Source organism: Triticum aestivum, chromosome 6B, assembly GCF_018294505.1.
Source record: "Triticum aestivum cultivar Chinese Spring chromosome 6B, IWGSC CS RefSeq v2.1, whole genome shotgun sequence".
Taxonomy (NCBI): domain Eukaryota; kingdom Viridiplantae; phylum Streptophyta; class Magnoliopsida; order Poales; family Poaceae; genus Triticum; species Triticum aestivum.
This window is the reverse complement of record NC_057810.1, coordinates 251,775,304-251,790,626: the sequence shown is the minus strand read 5'-3', so window position 1 is coordinate 251,790,626 and position 15,323 is coordinate 251,775,304.

Sequence of the window (15,323 nt, the reverse complement as noted above, 5' to 3'; positions counted from 1 at the left end):
GCCAGGTCATAGCATGCATCATATTGTGCATTGCATTGGTCGTGTTTCTTCTCTATTTGCCGGTGTTGTTCCCCCTCGGTAGACGTTGTACCGACGTTGTGATCGTTGACACTGATGAAGACTCAATGCTATCTTCAGAAGTGCCAGGCAAGCAAAACCCCCTTGTTCATTCCGATACAATCCCACTCTCTCGCTCCTGCTCTCTTTTACTGCATTAGGACAACAATGATTCAATTGTTACTTGCTGCGGTAGCTAAACCCCTTTATCCTCTGCATGACCTGTCATTGCCACAGTATATAGATGAAACCCACTAGCATGAGTAGGAGTTGTTTGAGCCCTGATGTGCCTACTCATTCATGCTTGTTGTCATGCCTGCTATTGCTTAGAGTTGTGTCAGGTCTGATTCATCGGGGATGAATCGGAGGTGTGTGAACATGTCCTACTGTGTGTGAGCTAAGTGTGTGAACACGATTTGGTAAAGGTAGCGGTGAGAGTCCATGTAGGAGTACATGGTGGGTTGTCTCGTTGTAGCCGTCCTCAGGAACTGAGTTCTGTGTTTGTGATCCATGAACAACTACTACCACTCATTGGGATCCTTAATTGACCCTCTCGGCTTCTTAATCACCCTTGTTCTCTGTCCAGGAGTTGCAACTAGTTTCCGGTGTTTGTAGGTAGTGTTAGTAGTCTACCAAGTGGCACCCGGTACAGGTGGGCTTGGGACAGACTAGGCACCATGGCACGGTGTACCAAGCGTAGATCCACCCGTCGAGGTGGGTGTCGGTGTCAAAACCGGCGGATCTCGGGTAGGGGGTACCGAACTGTGCGTCTAGCCGGATGGTAACAGGAGACGAGGGACATGATGTTTTACCCAGGTTTGGGCCCTCTTGATGGAGGTAAAACCCTACGTCCTACTTGATTAATATTGATGATATGGGTAGTACAAGAGTGGATCTACCACGAGATCAAGGAGGCTAAACCCTAAAGCTAGCCTATGGTATGATTGTTCTAATGTATGTTGTCCTACGGACTAAAGCCCTCCGGTTTATATAGACACCGGAGGAGGCTAGGGTTACACAGAGTCGGTTACAATAGTAGGAGATCTACATATCCGTATCGCCAAGCTTGCCTTCCACGCCAAGGAAAGTCCCATCCGGACACGGGACGGAGTCTTCAATCTTGTATCTTCGTAGTCTTGGAGTCCGGCGGACGATGATAGTCCGGCTGTCCGGACACCCCCTAGTCCAGGACTCCCTCAGTAGCCCCTGAACCAGGCTTCAATGACGATAAGTCCGGCGCGCATAATGTTCGGCATTGCAAGGCGGGTTCCTCCCTTGAATAATCCAGAGAAGATCATGAACACCAGGATAGTGTCCGGCTCTGCAAAATAAATTCCACATTCCACCGTAGAGAGAATAAAATGTACACCAGTCCAATCTGCTGACGTATTATGCAGCGTGACATCACACCGCTACCAAGCCTTTGTTTGAATCGTTTTTTACTATACCACCTCAGCACGTTTAGCGAAGCGGTTCCCTTGGCACGTCTTGTCGAAGCAGAGATCATGTTCCTCTTATTCCGGGATTCTCATCAATACGGACGTGGGTAACCCAACCGCGCCATTGATGGTGGCGCTTGGGAGATAAGCGAGTTTTATCAGGCCGGTGGGGACGCATAGTTTTCGTCCGCCTATATATAAGGGATAAGGATTTACCTTCTCACCTACGCCTTCTTCCTCCTTTGCTTATCCATCTCCGCGTACTCAAGCTCCAACGCCCAAGCTCGCGCATCTCGCCCCGACCTTCTCCGAATATGTCCGGAGCGGGAGGCAAATGGTTGGCCTCCACCGTTAAGGAGGAGCACATCACCAAGTTGCGCAGTGCCGGATACCTTTCCGGCGATATCGCGCATCGGCTGCCCGACAAGGGGCAGCTCATCCCTACCCCTGGGCCCCATGAGAGGGTCATCTTCCTTCCCCACTTCCTCCACGGACTGGGCTTTCCACTGCACCCATTCGTCCGGGGGATCATGTTTTACTATGGCCTGGATTTCCACGATCTGGCGCCGAACTTCATCCTCAACATCTCGGTGTTTATCGTCGTGTGCGAGGCGTTCCTCTGCATCCGGCCCCACTTCGGCCTGTGGCTCAAGACCTTCAACGTCAAGCCGAAGGTTGTGAAGGGCACGCAAGCGGAATGCGGAGGCGCCATGTTGGGAAAGTTGCCCAACGTCCTTTGGCTCGAAGGGGCCTTCGTGGACTCCGTCAAGGGGTGGTAATCGGGGTGGTTCTACATCAACGAGCCGCGCAAGCCTACATGGGCTGCGGCCCCCGAGTTTAGATCTGGCGTCCCCACGCAGCTCACCTCCTGGAAAGAGAAGGGCTTGCAGTGGGGCAATCCGAAGGAGGTGACGGGACTCCGAGCCTGCATCCAGAAGCTGGTGAGCAATAAGCTCAGGCTCGTCGACGTGGTCCAAGTCATGCTCATCCGCCGGATTCTCCCATGCCAAGAACGGGCATTCAATCTGTGGGAGTTCAATCCGGAACAACACCAGGCGCTGAGCAGGCTCTTCGATACGACATACGAAGGCGCCTGGAGGGTGCTGTTTAAGGGCGCCGAAGCCCCCGCATCCGCGATGGAAGATCGCGGATTTCGCTCGCAGCATCCAGCTGACGAGGTAAGTGATTCAACCACGTTTCGGGACACTTGTGGTAATTAAACCGATTCTAAGAGGGTTTCAATCTCTCTTTTCCTTTGACAGGAATGGATGGAGAAGGCCAAGCAGCTCATCAGCCCGGTTCCCATGCCAGAAGACCCAGAGAACGCCCGTTTAGCAGGGCTGCTGGTTCCGGCACCGCACGTGGTGCCGGAGAAGAAGGCCAAGAAGGTGGCCGCGGGGACTCGAAAGAGTTCCCGCAATCAGGCGTCCGACGAGGAGGCGGACTTCTCCCCCGAAGACGAGGAGGAGGAGGACTCTCTCCCGGAGGAGGACTCTCTCCCGGAGGTGGGAGAGAAGAAGAGGAAGGCTTCCCCAATAGGGGAGGCCGAAGGGTCCAAGAGGGGGAGGACTATCCCCCCGCACAGTTTCGCCAACACCACCGTTGGCGAGGATGAATGGCCTCGAAGGGCCAGGCGTCCGGCAAGATCGTAAGTATCCAGATCCTTGATGTGCAATTTCTTTCGTGTCGCGTAGTGTCTTTCTAATGCCGCGTTATGTCCGTAGCCCGGCCGATGATGATCTCCCCGCTTCATCAAGCGGGTCGTTGGCCCCGTCGGATGTAGATTCACTTCCGACCGCCTCTACCCCCCGCGCCAATGAGGACACCGAGGTGGGATCCCAGAGAAGGACCCATCAGGAGGAGGCTCCGGAGGCGCCGTTAGGCTGCCTCCCGGACTTTGTGCCGGACTCTACATCGGAACCCGCAGTGGTTCCAGAGTCCGGTGGGCGGCCCCTTCGAAAGAAGTCAAGACCATGACACCGGCGACCTCCGTCCAACTGGAGGCGCCGGATAACTTGCTGGAGGCGCTTAAAGGCGCTTCCATCGAGGAAGAACACCGCACTATCATGAGTGCGGTGATTCAAAAGGTTCACCTCGCCAAAAGCGGGCTGACCGAAGCCTGCAGCAGCCTTCTAATAGGCTTTGAGGTAAGAAGTTAAAATTATGTAATGTACTACCGCATAGACAGTAGCCCCTGATGCTCAGTTCGGTGTTCGGAAAGAAAAGCCGGACTGAGGATCTAACAAGATATACGCAGGGTTGCTTAAAATATGTCAATATGGGTTTGCAGGCTGCGCTGCTGACCTCTGCCGCACTATCGGCGGAGGTCGATGTGTTGAAGAAGGATCTCGAGCGGTCCGAGCAAGAGCTCGGCCATGCCAAGAAGCAGCTCGAGGACAAGGAAGGTGAGTAACACCACTTTGAATAGTTACCTTACAGAAAAGGATTTTGGTTGCAATAAAATTAACAAGGATAATATGGGAATTGCAGGGGCCACGAACGAGGTGGCAGCCCTGAAGGAGGCTGTGTCCGCAGCCGAACGTAGTGCGGCCGCGGAGCGGGAGGGGCGAGAGAAGCAGGAGGCATGGGTGGCGGAAGTACGGCAAGAGCTCCAGGCTCTCATGGAGAAGCATGAGAGTTTGGAGCGTGACTCCAAGACTCGAGAGTCCGAGCTTGCCTCGGCTCTCGAAAGTGCCAAGTCCGCCAAGGCCGAGGCCCGTAAGGCCCTTCAGGAGGTTGAAGATGTGAAGAAGATAGCGGCGGGTAAGGCATTTTTCATGCAAAGCAAGCATGTTAATGTAAAATACCTGACACTTACCCGCATTCGGAGCTCTCTAGGGGCATTTGCAGATCTGCCGCGTAGTGCGTCCGATGCCACCGCATTCTATCGTGGCGAGGAGGGGATCTCGACGGAGAAAGTATTCTGGTCTCAGTACGCTGAGGCCGGACACCCGGTGCCCCCAAGCGACCAGCTGAAGCAGCTGGTCGAACTCCACAAGGTAGCTGAGGAGGCCATGAAGGGCCTCATAGTCCGGTTGTGGCCTGGACAGGCCATGCCTGGGAGCTACTTTGGCCTCGTGCGGCGGCTGGTGGATGCATGCCCCTGGGTGGAGGTCGTCAAGCGCTCCGCCTATATTGAAGGTGCTCGTCGGGCCCTTGCCCGTATAAAGGTGCATTGGGGCAAGTTGGATGCGGAGAAGCTTCTCACGGACCCACCGCCACCGGGCAAGGAGTATCGCACGCCTGAAATGTATTATAAAACTGTCCTGAAGGGAGCCCGCGATATTGCAGATGAGTGCCCCAGAAATGTAATCTTTGAGTAAAATCGCCGTGTATTATCCTGTGCGCTGAAAACTGCATTCATATGCGCCTTGAGCAACGCTTGTTTTAATTTAAAATATTACCTTCTGTTTGGCCGTTTATAAAATCTGAGAGATGGCAAGTCGTTGGCTTCAGCCCCCGAGGCGTGAGTGCTGGAGTGTTCGGGATAACCTTGAGCACTCTTGTTCCCATTTTTGGGTCCATCTAGGGAGGCGCTCAACACAACGAACAAGGCGACCGGACTTATAATGCTTGAACACTCTCACTTAGCCATAGAATTCTATAATTTTAAATTTCGGCGAAGCCCCTGGTATTCGGAAGGCCGAATCCGGGGCGCTATCCACGCCTTCGTCGGACATGGTCCGGAACTTCGCTCGAAGCGGCGTGAGTCTTTAAGGACCCGAAGAAACCTCTCGAACAGCGACCAGTCTCTCGCCTTATCATGCCGGTCAGTTTTAGCTTTCTCCACTGAGGCGCTCGCCTGGCTCAACCGGGGCGCAATCGCAGTGGTTCTCCCAGTGCCACCTTAGCCAACAGAACGGAACGTAAGGCACCAAAACGTGGGAGCCGGGCAAACCCAACTATTGACCCAAGACATGATTCGGAGCTGATTCATATAATGCTATAAGTTCGGGGTGCCGCACTTATGAAAGTGTTCGGACTTATCACACCACAATGTGGGGAACATAAGCCCCTGGTGTATTAGGCCGTACCAAAATATACGGGTGCAGGATGTCATGTAATGAACATATATATAAAAGGTAATGTAATTGCAGTCGAAAAGTGCTGCATTATTTATCAAAGAAAGTTTGCTGTGAGTGCGGACTGATACAAATAGTGCGGTAAGCAAGGGATTTGGACTAAATAAACGTGTCCCCCTCCAGGGGTGAGCTGCGGACTTGGTGTATATAATCGAATTTAATGCCCGTAATTGAGACCACCTGAGTGTTCATCGCAGCCTTCTTTCGTCCCTGACTGTTGCATCACGAGTTCGGCAGGTTCGCCGCCGGACAGGGCCTCTGGTTACCGGAGTCTCTCGGTCCATTGCGATCGTGCCCCTTCCCCTGCGCCCATGGTATCTCCAAAGCATAATGATTTACGCGGAGTGTTATTCTTGCGATTATACGCGGGCGGGGGTTGGGGCCGCATTGCTACGTGTGCTCTGATCACGCCAGGTGGTCTTGGTTGGTATTGCTCGGGCGCGTTTTGCTGTATCCGGCCGTTTAACGGCCGGACTCGAGAATTGCCTTAAGAGGCTGCTCTGTACTTCTGCCGCGAGAGCCGCTGTATGTTCCTCCGTTCGGAGGGAGCGTTCCGTATTCCCGTTGACCGTGATGACTCCACGAGGGCCTGGCATCTTGAGCTTGAGGTATGCATAATGCGGCACCGCGTTGAATTTTGCAAACGCGGTTCGTTCGAGCAGAGCGTGATAGCCGCTGCGAAAGGGACTATGTCGAAGATTAACTCCTCGCTCCGGAAATTGTCCGGGGATCCGAAGACCACTTCCAGTGTTACTGAGCCTGTACAGTTGGCTTCCACACCTAGTATGACACCTTTAAAGGTTGTCTTTGTAGGTTTAATCCTTGAGGGGTCTATGCCCATTTTGCGCACTGTATCCTGATAAAGCAGGTTCAGTCTACTACCGCCGTCCATCAGGACTCTCGTGAGGTGAAATCCATCGACGGTTGGGTCTAAAACCAATGTGGCGAATCCGCCATGGCGTATGCTGGTCGGATGGTCTCTTCGATCGAAAGTGATCGGACAAGAGGACCATGGATTGAACTTCGGGGCGACTAGCTCCATCGCATAGACGTCCCTTAGTGCGCGCTTCCTCTCCCTCTTGGGTATATGGGTCGCGTAAATCATGTTCACCGTCCGCACTTGTGGGGGAAAACCCTTCTGTCCTCTATTGTTCGGCGGTTGGGTCTCCTCCTCGTCGTCGCTGTTTAGCCCCTTGTCGTTGTTTTTGGCAATTAACTTGCCTGCCTGCTTGAACACCCAGCAATCTCTATTAGTGTGATTGGCTGGTTTTTCAGGGGTGCCATGTATCTGGCATAAGCGGTCGAGTATTCGGTCCAAATTGGACGGACCCGGAGTGGTTCTTTTGAATTGCTTCTTCCGTTGACCGGGTTTAGAGCCTCGGAATCCGGCGTTGACTGCCGTATCCTCCTTGTCGTCGCCGTTAATGCGGCGTTTGTTTTTGTTTCGACGTGACCTGCCGTTGTTGTCCTTAGTATCCGGACTGCCAGAATTTTTACGGAGATTGTTGCTGCGAGCTAGCCAGCTATCCTCTCCCGCGCAGAAGCGGGTCATTAATGATGTGAGGGCTGCCATAGATTTCGGCCTTTCCTGTCCCAGGTGCCGGGCTAGCCATTCGTCGCGGATTTTATGCTTGAAGGCTGCAAGGGCCTCTGCATCCGGACAGTCGACGATTTGATTTTTCTTCGTCAAGAACCGTGTCCAGAATTGTCTGGCCGATTCGTCTGGCTGCTGAATGATGTGGCTTAGGTCATCGGCGTCTGGTGGTCGCACATACGTGCCCTGGAAGTTATCAAGGAATGCGGCTTCCAGGTCTTCCCAACACCCAATTGACTCTGCGGGCAAGCTATTAAGCCAATGCCGAGATGGTCCTTTAAGCTTGAGTGGGAGATACTTGATGGCGTGGAGATCATCGCCGCGGGCCATATGGATGTGGAGAAGATAATCTTCGATCCAAACCGCGGGGTCTGTTGTGCCATCGTAGGATTCAATGTTTACGGGTTTAAACCCTTCAGGGATTTGATGATCCATTACTTCGTCAGTGAAGCATAGTGGGTGTGCGGCGCCTCTGTATTGAGCAATATCACGACGCAGCTCGAGAGAGCGCTGTCTGCCGTGTTCGGCCCGGCCGGGGTTATTATATCCGGTGCGACGGTATTCGTCATGGGTCGTGGGGCGCCCACGTGATCCGTAGATGGATCTGGATTGCCTTGCTTTGTCCTCCAATATATCTCGCAAGTCCGGCGCGTTCCCTCTTGGCTTCATACTTTTGGAGCGATGCCGGGGTACGGTCTTGGTTGGGGGCCTGGATGCCTCTCTGTCGCGACCGCGGGGTGGTCGGTCAGCCGTATCGTGCGCTAGTGATGGAGGTATGTGTGCTTCCTCCTCTAGTCGGGGGAGCAGCTTGCGTCTTGGATAGTTTTGGAGGGGCGTTCGAGTTTATACTCTTTGGCCGCGAGGACCTCGGTCCGTCGATCGGCTAGCAGGTCCTGATCAGCTTGAAGCTGCTGCTGCTTCTTCTTTAGGCTGTTTGCCGTGGCGATAATCCTGTGTTTAAAACGCTCTTGTTCGACGGGATCCTCGGGCACGACGAATTCGTCATCGTTGAGGCTTGCCTCGTCTTCGGAGGGAGGCATATAGTTGTAATCCTCAACCTCTTCATTTGCCGCCCTCTCGTGAGGGCTTGCTTCTGCGTCCTCCTGCGCTGAGTCTTGCTGGAGGGGTTGTCTTCGGCACTTTCTGGGGTATTATTATCTCCTGTGCCGGAATCTCCATTCTTGCTGTGGCGGGGTTTAGAGCGGCGCCGCTGACGCCGACGCTTGGGCCGTTTCTTTAAAGAATCTGCCTCCGCTGTTTCTTCGCCGTCCCCGTCTTTTGGGGTGTCCACCATGTATATGTCATATGACGAGGTGGTCTTCCAGTGCCCTGTAGGCGCTGGTTCCTGTTCGTCTCCGGCATCGTCGTCCATAGCGTCGATGTCTTCGGAGTCATAGTCTAGCATGTCAGTTAAATCGTCGACAGTGGCTACAAAGTGGGTGGTGGGTGGGCTCTGAATTTCTTCGTCATCCGTATCCCAACCGTCCTGGCCATAGTCCGGCCAGGGCTCTCCTGATAACGAGAGATGCTTTAGTGAATTCAGGATGTCGCCAAAAGGCGAGTATTGGAAGATGTCCGCGGCGGTGAATTCCATAACCGGCGCCCAATCCGATGGTAGGGGCGTGGGAGGTTCAGAGTCCGGCATGGAGTCCGGCACCTCGGAATCGCGAGTTCTGCGAGGGATAAGATCAGTGTTCGGCTCCATCGCCGTGGAAGTTGAAGCCCCCGAGGCGGTGCCCATCCACCGATCCTCTATCTGGGCAATCGGCTCCGGACTAATGGCCGGAGCGGATTCGTGTGCGGCCACCAGGGCACTGTTCGGCGGCAGAGCTAGATCATGCCCATCGAAACAGTGCGGCGTGCTTGGCTGTGGCTCGAGTCCGTCGAAGATCAAGTCTCCGCGGACATCGGCCGTGAAGTTTAGGCTTCCGAATCTGACCTGACGGCCAGGGGCGTAGCTTTCGATCTGCTCCAGCTGGCCAAGCGAATTAGCCCGCAGTGCGAAGCCGCCGAATACGAAGATCTGTCCGGGGAGAAAAGTCTCACCCTGGGCAGCGTCGTTGGTTGAAGATGCCATCGGGCCTATCAGTGACGACACAGAGGAACTCTCAATGAAAACACCAATGTCGGTGTCAAAACCGGCGGATCTCGGGTAGGGGGTCCCGAACTGTGCGTCTAGGCGGATGGTAACAGGAGACGAGGGACACGATGTTTTACCCAGGTTCGGGCCCTCTTGATGGAGGTAAAACCCTACGTCTTGCTTGATTAATATTGATGATATGGGTAGTACAAGAGTGGATCTACCACGAGATCAAGGAGGCTAAACCCTAAAGCTAGCCTATGGTATGATTGTTGTAATGTATGTTGTCCTACGGACTAAAGCCCTCCGGTTTATATAGACACCGGAGGAGGCTAGGGTTACACAGAGTCGGTCACAATAGTAGGAGATCTACATATCCGTATCGCCAAGCTTGCCTTCCACGCCAAGGAAAGTCCCATCCGGACACGGGACGGAGTCTTCAATCTTGTATCTTCGTAGTCTTGGAGTCCGGCGGATAATGATAGTCCGGCTGTCCGGACACCCCCTAGTCCAGGACTCCCTCAGTGGGCTTGGGAACCCTGCACACATCGTTTGGGGCCGTGAGCGACACCCCGGCCGGATCTCCTTGCGGATGGAACCCGAATAGGCGATAAACCTGGACGAGAGACTTGAGTGTTTAGGTAGGCCATGGCCGACTCCCTCGCCAGGCTTCCGCTTGAAGGTTGCCGAGATACACGAGGTGTACATGGCGGTAAGTGGCGAGAGTGTGTGTGAAGAAGTACACCCCTGCAGGGTTAACATTATCTATTTGAGTAGCCGTGTCCGCGGTAAAGGACTTCTGGGTTACCTATATCAGTTCATAGACAAGTGAAAGTGGATACTCTAAAATACGCAAGATAAGCGTGAGTGCTATGGATGGCGTTCTCGTAGGGAGACGGGAGCGGATCCATAGTGGTGTATTGATATGGTGAATATGTGGACTCGTGTGCGCCACCTCCAAGAGAGTTACTTGCAGTGGTAGTTCAGGATAGCCACCGAATCAAAGCTGGCTTGCTGTAGTTAAACTCCACCATCCCTTTGTTGATAATGATGCATATGTAGATAGTTCTGATGTAAGTCTTGCTGGGTACATTTGTACTCACGTTTGCCTATTTTACGTTTTTGTAGAGATTTCCGTCTCACTAGTAGTTCCGCGTGGACTTCGACGTTTAGCTTGTTACCTCAGCTACGATCTTGTGCCCTTGGAAGGATCTGGTAGATAGTCAGGCTTCTCAGCCTTTTTCATTTGTAGATGTCTGTACTCAGACATGTTAAGCTTCCGCTTGTGCTTTGACTTGTATGCTCTGAGTGTTGGGTCATGAGACCCATGTTTGTAATATCTCGCTCCTCGGAGCCTATTGAATAAAATACTTGAGTTGTAGAGTCATGTTGTGATGCCATGTTGTAATTGCACATATCGAGCATATTGTGTGTATGTTATTGTAATGCTTGGTATGTGTGGGATCTGACTATCTAGTTGTTTATCCTTAGTAGCCTCTCTTACCGGGAAATGTCTCCTAGTGCTTCCACTGAGCCATGGTAGCTTGCTACTGCTCCGGAACACTTAGGCTGGCCAGCATGTGTCCTTCTTCGTTCCTGTGTCTGTCCCTTCGGGGAAATGTCACGCGATGAATACCGGAGTCCTGTTAGCCCGCTATAGCCCGGTTCACCGGAGTCCTGCTAGCCCAGTGCTACAGCCTGGATTCACTCGCTGATGACTGACACGTTCGATGCTGGGTCATGGATGCATGTCCTTGTAAGTTTGTGCCACTTTGGGTTTACGACTAGCCATGTCAGCCTAGACTCCTTATCATATGGATGCTAGCGACACTATCATATACGTGTGCCAAAAGGCGCAAACGGTCCCGGGCAAAGGTAAGGCAACACCCGTGGGGATACCGGGCATGAGGCCGCAAAGCAATATGAGGTGCTACATGCTAGATCGATGTGGCATTGAGTCGGGGTCCTGACACTATGGTGTCCCCTTTTGCCTATAAAAGGAGGCCCGAGGCATACTGGGAGAGGATTCAGATCTTTTGAGCAAGTCACACGTTGTAGCTAGCTCAAGAACACTCAAATATACACCAAAGCGGGACTAGGGTATTACGCATCCTAGCGGCCCGAACCTGGGTAAACAATCTCTGTGCTGGCTCCTAGACCCGCTCTTTCCACAACCTCGCGCCCTCCAACCGTGGTAGGGATTCCAGTGATCCCATAGGTGTCGTTTTCCACCGATAACAAGCCTATAGTACATTTCAGCGACACCTTCACGATCCTTCATTTTGAACTTGTCAAGTTGACATTGGAGCACATCCAACTTGGATTCCTTGACGGAGTCGGTACTTTCATGCATATCAATCAAAGTATCCCAAATTTCCTTTGCATTCTCAAGACGGCTGATTTTGTTGAATTCTTCGGGGCACAATCCATTGAAGAGGATATCGCAAGCTTGAGCACTATATTGCAACATCTTCAATTCTTCCGTGGTAGCCTCGCGGTTTGGTTCTCTCCCATCAAAGAATTCACCTTGCAAGCCAATACACACAATAGCCCAAACGGCAGGGTTATGTCCAAGAATATGCATTTTCATCTTATGTTTCCAACTAGCAAAATTAGTACCATCAAAGTAAGGACCTCTACGGTGGTAATTTCCCTTGACGCCATACTCTCCTAGGTTGTGAAACCAAGGCTATGATCACCAAAGCTATGGAAATCAAGGCAAATGGGGACCAAAGCTCTGATACCACTTGTAGGATTGAAAGTATGTCTAGAGGGAGTGATTAGACTACTTGACCAAATAAAAACTTATCATTTTCCCAATTTTAGTTCTTGGCAGCTTTTAGCAACTTAGCACAAGTCAAGTTATCTTAATACAATTCAAGCAAGCATGCAAAGAGCATATAGGCAGCGGAAAGTAAGGCATGCAACTTGCAAGAAAGTAAATGGGAGGAGTTTGGAGGGAGCAAACGCAATGTTAACACAGAGATTTTTGGCGTGGTTCTGATAGGTGATGCTATCGTACATCCACGTTGATGGAGACTTCAACCCACAGAGGGTAACGGCTGCGCGAGTCCACGGAGGGAGCAAACGCAATGTTGACACGGAGATTTTTGGCGTGGTTCTGATAGGTGGTGCTATCATACATCCACGTTTATGGAGATTTCAACCCAAGGAGGGTAACGGCTGCGCGAGTCCACAGAGGGCTCCACCCACGAAGGGTCCACGAAGAAGCAACCTTATCTATCCCATCATGGCCATCGCCCACGAAGGACTTGCCTCACTAGGGTAGATCTTCACAAAGTAGGCGATCTCCTTGCCTTTACAAACTCCTTGGTTCAACTCCACAATATTGACGGAGGCTCCCAAGTGACACCTAACCAATCTAGGAGACACCACTCTCCAAAAGGTAATAGATGGTGTGTTTTTGATGAACTCCTTGCTCTTGTGCTTCAAATGATAGTCTCCCAACACTCAACTCTCTCACAGATTTGGCTATGGTGGAAAGATGATTTGAGTGGAAAGCAACTTGGGAAAGGCTAGAGATCAAGATTCATATTGTAGGATTGGAATATCATGGTCTTAACACATGAGTTGGTGGTTCTCTCTCAGAAAATGAGTAGTGGAAGTGTATGTACGTTCTGATGGCTCTCCTCTACAATGAGGAATTGGTGGAGGGGTATATATAGCCTCCACACAAAATTTAATTGTTACAAACAGATTCCCAAACTCGGCGGGACCGAATCAGCAAACTCGATCAGACCGATCCAGGTAAAAATATGAACGTTAGAGTTTTCGGTGGGACCGATATAGTCATCCCGGTGAGACCGAAATGCTAGGGTTTGGGCATAACGTAATCTCGGTGTGACCGATCGCACAAACTCGGTGGGACCGATTTCACCAATAGGTACACAGAGGGTTGGTCAGGCAAACTCGGTGCGACCGATTCGCTCACTTCGGTGGGACCAAAGTTTTACGAAAAGGAAACAGGGAGTTTGCAATGCAGACTCAGTGGGACCGATTTGCTCATTTCGGTGAGACCGAAATGTTACAAAAAGGAAACAGAGAGTTTTCAATCCCATCTCGGTGAGATAGAGATCCCTATCGGTGAGACCGAAGTAACTAGAGTTTGTGGCAGTGGCTATGTCAAATGAAACTCGGTGGCACCGGATAGATCAAATCGGTGGGGCCGAATTTGACTTTTAGGTTTAGGACATATGTGGAAATGAGAAAGTGGTTGAGGGTTTTGTAGCATATCACTAAGCATTTTGAGCAAGTAAGCCATTAAGCAACACCTCATCCCCTTTTAATAGTATGGCTTTCCTACGGACTCAATGTGATCTTGGATCACTAAAATTGCTTTTGCCAACGTATGTCCTTTGCATTTTGAGGGTTCTATATCTCTAGTCCATGCCATGCCAATCATTGAACTTTCTGAAATGATCATCTTGAAAGAGCATTAGTTCAATGAACTATATGTTGTTAAGAATTACCAACACCACCCAGGGATTGTTTACACTTTCACGATTCCATCTTGAATAGTCACTTCGGACTTGTACAGCGGCTAGTTGAGATGCTTGCTCGGATCGATGCCCTCAAGTGGTCGTCCGGTATAGAGGGTGCTCGGATGGCCTTTGCTCGTGTCAAGGTGCAGCGGGCAAAGATGAAGGCCGCCGATATTGCAACCGCAGGGCCGCCTGAAGGGAAAGAGCACCGGCGGCCGGAGAATTATTTTTACAAGGTCCTCGAGGGAGCCCACCTTATGGAGGGGCAGTGTTTGAAGGATGTCATATTTGAATAGTTGAGTCCGGTTTGTAAGAGTCATGTAGTGAACTCCTTGTGTGTGATATCTATGATTTAGTTTATCCTCCTATTTTGTCATTTATATCTCTGAAAGTTTACCGGTCGTCGGCTTCAACCCCCATGTAAATATTACAAGGGTGTTCATTATCGCATGACTACACTTAATCCAACGTCTTGGTCCAATGTAGGAGGCATTTCGCGAAGTGAACTAGGCAATTAGACTATGCGGCTTTAGTACTTTCACTTAGCCATAAGAGTCCATTGGTGGTGCTAGGTACTAGCCCCTTGTTGCATGGTCGGCGAGCTGGAGTATGGTGCCTTTATAACGCGGCTGGTCAAAAACCCAGCTCCTCATATAAAATGGCATAAACCGCGAGCGATTCGTAGTATAACACTAAGTCGCTAGATCGCTGACCTGCTCTCGCTTACCATGGCAGTCAGTTTTCGGCTTTCTCTACTGAGGTTTGACCGGACAAACCGGAAATATAATCGCAGTAGTTCTCCCTTTACCACCTTACCCAAACTTGCGGAACGTAAGGGGGCAAACACAGGAGCCGGGCAACCCAACTATAGACCAAAGACATGGTTCGGAGCATATGCATATAAAGCAATATCCAGGACACCGAAGAGTTCCCTATGAGTGTTCGGACTTAATAAATTTAACGGGGCCGAGTACAACCCCTAGCACATGTCGAACCGCTTGTGTTGGTCAAATATGAGGAGTAGCGCAGATGACAAGGACAAAATTCAACGCCCAACCAAAAAGGTGGTAAGCATCTATGTCCTTTGTATCTTTATTTATATTTCAACGACGGACAATGTCGTTCAATACTAAGGTCATATTACATGCCTAGGGAAGGAAAGTAAAAAAATTACATACGGGAAAGTCTAACACAGGGCCTCAAAACCACAGTTCGGAAAAGAAACTTTGATGATGCCCTACAGCACGTCTGCGCCTTTCGTCCTGAGTAGTAAGTCCTTTGAGAAGAGTGTTTGATGGCTGGGACATACTAGCCTTAACAGGATCTCCTGTGATAACCATCTTGTAAGTAGGGCTCTAGATGAACCTGTGTTGAATGAAAAATTAAAAGTGGATATATGGTCCATTCATGGTCAAGCCATGGGATGGACCTTTTCCGCAGAGTGCCTCCATCGTCGCCCAGGGTATTTTTCGTGCGTAATTATGTATGCGCGGTACCTGAACCGCCACCTGATGGGTCTATCGACGGAGGCCGAATTTTTAATCGATGTCTGGATCCGCTGATTTATGC